This window comes from Dromiciops gliroides, chromosome 1, assembly GCF_019393635.1.
Source record: "Dromiciops gliroides isolate mDroGli1 chromosome 1, mDroGli1.pri, whole genome shotgun sequence".
In the NCBI taxonomy this organism is placed as follows: domain Eukaryota; kingdom Metazoa; phylum Chordata; class Mammalia; order Microbiotheria; family Microbiotheriidae; genus Dromiciops; species Dromiciops gliroides.
The window spans coordinates 137255324-137265961 of NC_057861.1; the positions used below are offsets into that span (position 1 = coordinate 137255324).

At 39.8% G+C, this 10638-nt stretch overlaps 1 protein-coding gene across 1 annotated transcript in view; it reads right to left on the reverse strand.

The window, feature by feature from the left end:
• The window catches only part of ATP6V1C1 (ATPase H+ transporting V1 subunit C1), a 58569-nt gene extending 48606 nt beyond the window's left edge, over window positions 1-9963 (reverse strand). Inside the window, exon 1 of the mRNA XM_043976975.1 lies at window positions 9796-9963. The gene's annotated coding sequence lies outside the window, so the exon portion shown is untranslated. The remainder of the gene's footprint in view (window positions 1-9795) is intronic.
• Window positions 9964-10638: the final 675 nt, after the last annotated feature.

Below are 10638 nucleotides of genomic sequence, written 5' to 3' on the forward strand. Positions count from 1 at the left end.
TTTAGTTTCAACATGTAGGCTGAATTTGTTTTATCCAAAGTTCTATACAGATGCAGGAGAGGTAAGATACTGAGGGAATTGGGTACTGAGAACATCAGAAGAACCATTATCATTAACTGATAGTTCTCTGATGGGAAACATCTCTTTTATATAGAATACATGTTCTACCCTCTTTAATTTCTTAAAGAGACAGTGCTGTGAAATAGTGTGAGAGCCACATACCAGCTGTATACCAAGCGTAGTTGGACTCAGAGTGAGTTTAAAAAGCAAGTCTTAATCAAGGCTCAAATGAGATGTTATAACTTAGTTGAGAAGTAATAAAACAAATAAGCCTGCACTCAAGCAAAGACATCAGACTATACCAATTGTTGGTTTACTTCTGAAGCATGCCCCATGAGAATTATCTACTTTATAAGCTGCTTTGCAGGCAAAAAGATATAAAGGAAAGGAAAATATAAGCTCTGACATCATTATCTCTTTCCACAAGGTAGAAAATTTGGGCTCAGGGATATTTAATGATGGCCACATGGCTAAGAAGTAGCAGAAACAAAAACTTCAAAATTTAAGTGCCTCCTGTAAGCCAGGTGGCACTGGGGATGCAAAGACAAAGATGAAACAGCCTCTGCCCTCAAGGAGCTTACATTCTATTGAAAGGGTCAGCACATACATAAATATGTACAAAATATTTTTAAAGGTAAGTTTATGAGAAGAAGCAGTTGGGTGGAATGAGGAGAGGCCTCCCACAGAAGCGGCACTTGGGTAGTTTAAAGGAAAGAAGAGATTACAAAAGGCAGAGGTGATATGGGAGTGTAATCCAGGCAGGAGGGCTGGCCAAGACAAAGCCTAGAATATGGGAAATGGGTGTCCTGAATAAGGAATAGTTTGGATTGGCCACAGAGTGCAGAAAGGGGAATAATGTATAATAATGTTAAAAAGGTAGTATAGGGGCAAAGTTGTAAAGGGCTTTAAAAGTTTAAGCAGGGGGCAACTAGGTGACGCAGTGGAGAAAACAGGGCCGGTGGTCCCTGGATTCAGGAGGACCTGAGTTCAAATCTGGCCTCAGACACTTGACACTTACTAGCTGTGTGACCCTGGACAAGTCACTTAACCCTCACTGCCCCACCCAAAAAAAAAAAAAGCTATGAAATGAAGATTAATAATTTTGCTTCTCCCAGGAAATTAACACAGTGTAACTACATGATTTCTGGGAAAGCAGAACAGTGAATCACAGATGCCAATAAAGAACAGCAGGTGAATTCATGCCAGCACTCTGCCAAAATCAGAATAGAGTCCAAAAAGATCTTAGTCTCAAACAGATATGCTTTATTTACTTAGATAATTGCTGTTCTTTCTCAAAAATATTTTAACTATTTCCTTCCAAAGGGAATTGCAGTAGAGGGGTTGGAAACTACATAGTTGTACTGCTCCAAAAGCTTGGATCATAACAAATTAATTTCCTTGAAGGCCTGCATGCCTGTTAGCATCTATGCATGCTCAGTCACAAATTTCTAAGCTTCAGTTTCCTCATCTGTAAAATGGAAAGAACACGTGTATAACTTACTTCAAGGGGTTATTGGAGGGATCAAATGTCAGGAATTTTGCGAATTCTATATAAGTATCAGTTATCTTTACAATTTTGCTTCCTTCTTGCTAAGAGGCTGGGTGTTTCAGCAGAAATAACACTCACTGGCTTCACAGAACATATGGATATAAATCTTAACTCTAGCACTTCTGTTACTCGAAACAAGTCACGTTAACTTCCCTGAGCCCCAGTTTTCCTAACTATAGAATGAGGGGGTTGGACTAGATAGGTTCTAAGGTACCTTCCAGCTATCTAAATCTATGATCCTTAGAAACAAAATAAACCTGTCATTTCTTCTTGCCTCAACTCATTCCCTTGGCCAAGTATGTTTACCTTGTACTTCCTTTCTGAACTGTTTAGGCAACATTTCCTTATTGTGACAGTCCTGGGTCTCTTGTCTCTCTTTTCCCTAATATTTTACCTAATCTCTCTGATAAGCAAGAAACAAGCTCCCTCCGGTTTTAAATTAACTCATGCACCACCTCCTCCAAAAAGTTCTTCTTGATTAACTACCCATTCTTTACTAGTGACAGCTTCCTCATTCTTCAGCCAGGCTTCCCTAGAACTTTCCCAACTCCTGTAATTCCCTTCTTTGCCATACAATACTCATACAAGATTACTAAACCAAATAAACTGCTCCCATGTGGTTTTCCTGATTCCACATATGAGGTTCTCAAAAGGCTGGGTTTTTTCCCCTCTAAGAATTGGTAACTTAATTGAAATGGAGTACAGTGCCCCAATTCACTAGTTAAGTGCTAAAAGGTAACATTTATTTCAAGCAGCAGTATTATATAGTGAAAACAGTACCTGTTTACCTGTATTTGGATCCCACTGTGGCCACTGTATGATCTTGAATAAGTCACAACTTCTCTGAGCCTCAAATTTCTTCATCTATAAAATAAGGATAATATCTGCCCTACCTACCAAACTGGGTTGTGATTCAAAAGAAAATAACAGTGGTTCATATGTATATAGTCCTTTAAGGTTTACAAAGTGCTTGATATACATTTCATTTGATTTTCATGGTAATCCTGTGGGGATAGCTCCTATATATTATCCCCATTTTAGTGATAAGGAAACAGAGGCTCAAAGAAATTAAATGGTTCACCCAGGGCCACACAGAGAGTATCAGAGACAAGCATGAAACCTAAATCTTCCCTACTTCCAAGTCCAGTGCTTTCTCCACCATACCAAGCTATTTTTCACAGATGTGCATAAAGCACCTTATACAAACTATTTATTATAAACATTCATGACTGTCTAACATCTTCTCCAGAGCAATTGATCAAGAAGTATTTATTAAATGCTTACCATCTGCCAGACATTACACTAGGTCCTGGGGTTACAAGACAAAAATTGAAATTGCTCCTGTCCTCAAAGAGCTTACATGCTAAGGCGGGGGAGATAGGGGAGACAGGATGTACATATGTATGCATATACAAGATCTATGCAAAACAAATACAAGGTAATGTCAGGGAAACAAACTCAATCAGGAGTCAGCAAAACCTGTTTGTGTATGGCCCATGAGCTAAGAATGGTTTTTACATTTTTAAATATAAAACTTTATTTGTAAATGTTCTGAATAATTTTAAAACTTTATTTTGAGATATAAAGACCCTTCTTTGCTCAAAGCCATACAAAAGCAGTTTGCATCTGGAGTTTGTTGACCCCTGCTCTAAAACTTCCACAGCAGTTTTAAATAATCCCTCCTCCTATCAAAATCAGCAACCCAATATGTCACTGATTTTGATGCTTTCATCTGACTGAAATGCAAGCCAATTTTCAGCTTAGAGAACTTGGGTGGGGAAGGCATTATCTACATTTTTTAAAAATTGGCTGTGTACACATAACTTCTCTTCATGCTTTTCTAATACCAAGTTAGCAAACAGATTATTAAGATCTTATCAAAGCAAGAGAAAATGAAATAGCAGCTGCATGACCTCAAACTGTAAATGAAATAATAACACAGTGCTTTCCAGTTGTGGCACAAGGCACAATTGTAACAGTATAGATTATTATGAATCATTTATCATAACTAAAGCATGCAGAAGGCATGCCACTAAAATGATTGGTACAAAACATGGCCCCAAAAATGTTTTTATTATTTGATTCTTTTAAAAACTATTCTTAATAAGAAATCTCTTAATCTTTTTTTTAAGTCCTTGCTCATAAACCATTAATGTGTTTAAACACTTCTGATGACTTCATATAGTTTCCCCCAAGTAATTTCAGGAATTCATATAATGAATATTTTCATGTTACTCATTAAAATATATACTTTTTACAAATCAAGATGGTTCTTATGTATTCCTCTTGGATTCAAGTGAAATATTTTTAAATGTTATGTAGGTTTATTAAATACCTACTGATTTTCACCTCATAAACAACTAATTGTATTTAATATTAAAGAAAAACTCTACTCCATACTTGGCATACTTTATTTACTCATATAATTTCAAATACATTTTTCCAAAGAAGTTCTAATGTGAATTTCTGAAATGTAATTTCCCTTTGTCTTCCATTACAAAAAGGGAGTACATATATTCTTACGGGGAAAAAATTTACCTTAACAAATCAAATGAAAATTTTTAATGAAATTGTATGGCAAGCTTATCCACTACCAGGAACTGCAAATTTAACCGGGCAGCCTAATTTTCCTTCTTCTACATAGTTAGCACTTTCCTAAATCCTGGATTTCCCCTCTGCCAATGGATGTTCCTGGACCTCATCAATTTTTCCCTTCCCTGGAGAGTCTTTGAACCCATATCTGCTGCTCCTTAGTTACTTCTCCTTTTCTTTATAACTTTGAGAATTTATGTCTAGTAGAATGGCACTGCAATAACACCCTTCACTGATTACATGTTATCATTACAGGATACTCTACTTCAAAATTCTTCAAGTTAAAAGTCCAGTTGATATTTGGGTTAGTTTTGCTGGACTGCTCCTCCCCCCTTTCTCCCACCCCCCCATTTTTTATTCTGTTATAACAGATGGCTCCATGGGTAGGAAAAGGGAAAAGGATATACTCAGAAATTAAGATTATGTAAAAAAAAAAGTGACTTAAAAAAATTTAAAGCCTATGCAAAATGAATTTATTCCTTACTTTATCAATTGGGTAAGACTGAAATTCTGATTCTACTGAGGGGTATCTATGTTTCAGAAATTAATTATATTTGCAGATTACTGCAATATGTGATCAAAGATCCTTTAATAATAGATTTCATATTTTTAAAAAATACAAATACAAAATGGAGACCCTAGAGAATAGGGCTTCAAATTTTGCAAACTCAAACTTTCTTTTCTTTTTTTTGCAAGACCCATGGCAAAAATATCACCCTTAATTGTCAGCTGTACCATAAAGGAAAATTGCAAGTAGACTTGAAAACACTGATGATATACAAGTTTTACAGTGGTTCAGGTTTTGACTGAAAAATTTTGTAGCTAATGAATACTTAAGTCTATAAAAAAGACAACAAGGGAAAAAATCTAAGTCTAAATAGGACCAGTATTACATTGTAAAAATCCATATAAGGGGGCAGCTAGGTGGCACAGTGGATAGAGCACCAGCCCTGGATTCAGGAGGACCTGAGTTTAAATCTAGCCTCAGATACTTAACAATTACTACCTGTGTGACCCTAGGCAAGTCACTTAACCCCAATTGCCTCACAGAAAAAAAAAAATCCATATAAGATTAGTAAAATTCTAATGTTTAACTTCAGGATTCCAAAAACCATTGCTAAAAATGAATATATTTATTCTCACTATATTCGAAAATTCACAAAAGCTGAAGTGTTCCACTCAATGTTTGGAAGTACAGTATCCTACTAGCCACCTATCTATCTCACATAGAATTTACAGCTGCATTAGTCAGATCTCTAGTATTTTTGCTGTAGATTTTATCTAGGTTGTGCAAGATATACCTAAAGAGAAACAACCTTAAGGCCAATTTGCAATATAATTTGAAGCACCCCAGATGCCTAAGGACCAAGATAAACAGACACATTCCCACAACTTTTAGACCATCTTGTTTCCTAGTACTTGCTCCAAATGTTCTGGGTCCTGGACCCACTTTCCCTATGTCTAGAAAAGACGCCTTTAAAAAGCAGTCCCATGCCAATTGCCCAGGTGCTGTCCAGCTGCAGAGGTTCACTCGCCTCTTTTAAAAACCCAAAATCAAATTTTACAAAAACAATTCCATTTATATAGTACTGCTAAAGATATACAAAGCACTTTCCTACCTTGAGGGGTCAATAGTACAAGTATTATTATTATATATTATTATAACTCTGGGATCTTGGACAAGCTGGTTTTCTGAGCATCAGTTTCTTCATTGAAATATATATTGGGGGCAGCTAGGTGGCGCAGTGGTTAAAGTGCTGGCCCTGGATTCAGGAGTACCTGAGTTCAAATCCGACCTCAGACACTTATTAGCTGTGTGACCCTAGGCAAGTCACTTAAGCCCCACTGCCCCCCCCAAAAAGAATTTTTAAAATGTTTAATTAAAATATATATTTATAAAATATATATTCATATTCTATTTATACATAAAATATAGGGTATATTTTATAAGTATATATTTTAATGAAAAATATATATTTATATAATGTGTGTTCATATTATATTTATACATAAAATATATCATACATATTTTATGTATGTATATAATATTTTAATGAAGAAAATGATGCTCAGAGAGCCAGCTTGTCCAAGGTTCCAGAGTACAAAGCAGAGAAAGGACTCAAACCCATGTCCTCTTATAACAAACTCAGTGGAGGGTTTTCCTACTATCTTATGCTATTTACCTAAGACAAAAATTATTTGGACCTTAGTGTCTTAAGATGCTACCAAAACAATTAATGATAATATATATTAATAGTATATTAAGGGCAGCTAGGTGGCACAGTGAATAGAGCACCGGCCCTGGAGTCAGGAGTACCTGAGTTCAAGTCCGGCCTCAGACACATAATAACACTTACTAGCTGTGTGACCCTGGGCAAGTCACTTAACCCCAATTGCCTCACTAAAAAAAAAAAATAGTATATTAACATATTATATAGATAAGATATGGAGATGGTTATGAATTAGAGATAGAGACAGATATATAAACAACAACCTAGTCTACAGTAGGGGTTCTTAACCTGAGGTCCATGAACCTTCAAGGTATGAATTAAGAGCTCGGAGAGAGTCCATGAACTTGGATGGGGAAAATATTACATCTTTATTTTTGCTAACCTCTAACTGAAATTTATCATTTCCTGCAATTAGGAATGTAGGCAGCAGACAGTCTGAAAAGAGGTTCATAAGTTTCATTAGACAAAGGGGTCCATGACACATACACAAAAGGTTAAGAACCCCTGCCCTCCAGGGATATAAAGAGTATCACATGTGGGACAGTAGCAAGAGTTATGAGACCTAAATTCTAATCCCACTCTTAGACAACTCAATTTTCCTTTATACAGTTATTTTCCCATCTATAAATCAAATTGCATCTGCTTCTACCCAGCACACGGGAATTCGTAATCACAAATGAAATAAAAGATGTGAAAAGCATTTGAGTTGTTTAGAAACCTAGTATCTGTTATCAATAAAAGGTATTAACACTATTTTCTCTTCTGCCTCCCTAACCAACACTTAGTAAGGAAAAGTGTTTTGGAAAAGTGTCAATCTCTTATACCAACTCTTATCACAAGAAGTATTATTTTTGTCATGTGCCTGAAAAATTTATCTTCTGGCCCTCTATTTCCAAAGCTTTCAAAACAGTTCCTGTGACAAAAAATAAATTAAAAGAAGCAAAGCAAACCTTTGCAGAAGTGTCTTTCAACCAACTCTCCCTCCCTAACATTCTTAGCATGTACATTTGGGAGCCCCACCCCTCAGAATCCAAGGGATGCTTGAATATATATGCTAAATATATAGAATAAAAAGAGATCTAAAAGTCACTGTGATGATTATTTTCCCAATCCCCAAAATGAAAATTCAGCCTGAAATTCTCTCCCCTTACAAGCTCATTGTTTCTCAATTCGGGAGATATTTGAAAACCAAGATCTATGAATGGTACTTTGCTAGGTAAAAGTTTAAGCATAGGACTGGGCTTCATTCAGGAAGAGAGCTGGGAGCTAAATACCAGTTGACTTGAAACAAAAAACAACAGTATCTGTCCTCTAGGTTCAGGAGCTGCTAACATAGAAAATCCCCAAAGGAAGTCATTCTTAGAACATTTAGTCATGCATTATAGCATTAAGATTTAGAATTTGGAAGGGATTTCTAATCTAATCAAATCATTGCAGAAATGAGGAAATTGGGGGGAAAAGAAGTTGTGACACGCACACCACATATGCATTAAGTAACAGAACTAGGATTTGAAACCAGTCCCCTAACTCCAAATTTGTCATTCTTTATTTGTGTGGCACTTATACCTCCTAAGGAATTAAGGATTTCCATCTTTATATCCACAGTATGTAAGCACATATAAACACAGTTAACATGTACTTAGAAAGCACTTAAATACATGAAGAATTTGAATAGAGAATCTGGTGAAAGCAGAGACAAGACCTGGACACAGGGATATCAGGGAAGAGTTTAGTAGGTTAGTTTGACAAGAGCATAGATTATGTGAATGAGGATAATGAGAGATAAAGCTAGTTCAGGCCAGATTGTTGGCTGCCTTTAATGAGCGGATGGGAAGGGAATATAAATGTATATAGCCTTCTATGTGCCAGGCACTGCCTTATAAGCACTTTACAAATATTCTCATTTGATCCTCACAACAGTCCCATGAGGTAGGAACTATTATTATTTGCAGTTGAGGAAAGTGAGGCAAACATAAGTGACTTGCCCAGGGTCACATAGTTATAGTGTCTGAGGCTGGATATGAACTGAGGTCTTCCTGACACCAAGCCCAGTGTTCTATCTACTACCTCCAAATTACCATTTAGACTTTGATAAACAACTGAGTCACTGGATGCTTTTCAGCAAATAATATAAGTTCCCTGATGTCAGGAGTTTGTCTTTTGTTTTCATCACAGGCAAATGACATATACTTAATATGTCAAATTACTTTTGAATAAAGATTAGAGTTTTACATGAATCATTCTGACACTGGTCTATCCACTAGAAGAGATTGGAAGCAGGGAAACCAGTTAAAATGTTACCCTACAAATATGTAAAGATCTCAACAAAGTTGATAGCAGTGGTCAGGTGAGAATCATTTATTAAGCATTTACTAGGTCCCAAGGCCTGGGAATACAAAGCAAAGTAAAATCCTGGTCCTTGGGCCCTCAAGGAGCTGAAGAGACAATATACAAAAAAGTGTACACTTAAGATATAGACAGCATAAACATATACAGTATATACACCGTACATAAATACAGTCTATATACACAGTATAAATATATACAGTATAAAAACATACAAGATATATATAGGATAAATACATAATCACAGAGGGAAAGGGGTGAGGGGAGGACCACCGAGAAAGACTTGCTACAGAAAGTGGGATTTGGGCCGAATCTTGAAGAAAGCCAGGTAGGCCAGGAAGTGGAAGTGAGAAGGAAAAGGATTCCGAATACACGGAAAGAACTAATGAAAAGTCAAGCATTGAGTAGAGAAACATTGCAGAGGAAAAATGAATAGATATTACAGGACAAAATGGCCCGGTCTTGGTTCAGTGAAGAGGCCCCGGCCTAGCTTCGGTGCCTCTGATTTCCCCAGTTTCTCTTGTGATCCTGCACCCCCCACAAAGTGAGAGGCTTTCAGTCCGAGGTGACCGAACCAAGACCTTGTAATCCCAGGCAAGCTAGGGTCCGAGAACCCCAGTGACCTCTGCCTCTCCCCCCGCCCCCGCCAGTGAAGGGCCCAGCGCCCCCAGTGACCAAGTCTAAGGCCTGCCCTTAGAGTCTCCCCCCCCCCCCGCCCCATCCCCCACCCCCGTATTCGCCATACACAGCAGCAGACGACAGCAGTGGGAAGGCGGCGGGGCCCAGGTCCGAGGCACGTCTGCTCAGAGAGCGCAGCTCGGGAAGCAGGCTGGAAGACAACAAACGACATACGACCCCAAGGCGACTGCTCCGCCGGGCGGCCAGCGAGGAAGAGCGAAGTGACCAGTGCCCCCACTGCGCCTTCCCTGCCTAACAGCTGAATAAAGAGACCAAGCCGGCACGGCCCCCGCCACCCCGCTCCGGTCCTCCCCGCCTGCCGGGGCGCCCATCACTCACCGGACGCTCTGACAATAAAAAAAGAGACGACGGAGGAGGAGGAAGAGGGAAACCCGGGAGGACTCAGCAGCTCAGCTCTCCATCTCCCCGCTCTCCGGGCTCCCTCAGCCCTACCACCGATCGACGCGAGTCACGTGCCAAGCCCAAGCAAGTCAGCTGATCCCTCCGCGTCTGCCGACGCTACTGCCCCGCCCACGCGCTGCGTGAGCGAGCGAGCGAGGGGCGGGGCTTCGCGAGAACGAAGGGGCGGGGGTGGGCAGGTGGGTTGGGGCGACGAGAAAACGGGGCAGTGCCAAAGGACGAAAGAGAAGGGAAGGGCAGCCGGGTCGGACTCTGGCTGTCAGTCAGTCAGTGGGTGCCTCGCCCCCACCATCGGGCCGTTGTGAAAGTCACTTTTCTCTCTTCCCTCCTAGTCTTGCTCCCGGCCCGTCCCCTCTGCCCGCATGAATCTGGCTAAGCCCCCCACCTTCCTCTCGAAGGAACGTAGTCTCGAAGGGGTCAGCCTACGCCGAATGGTGCCGCTAACCGTCGTCGAAGCCCCGCCGGTCTCCCTGCAGGAGCCCCCGAACCCGCGGGGGCGCGGGCGGGGATAGGGATGGGGGTGGGGGGACCAGCGTCGCTCTAGAACTGGGCATTCCCATCTTTAAGAAGCTCTGCGATAAACTGAATTTGCTTCTCCACCTGAGAGGCACCGAGGATGCTGTGGGTGGAAGACGTCATCTTGACCAAATAATTTTTAATGGATGAAGAAACTGAGGCACGGGGATAAGGGACCTGCTTATGTGGTCACTGGGCTGGTTGTGAGGGGCAGTATCAGCGCCCTGGGGTCTTGAATCCTTCAGT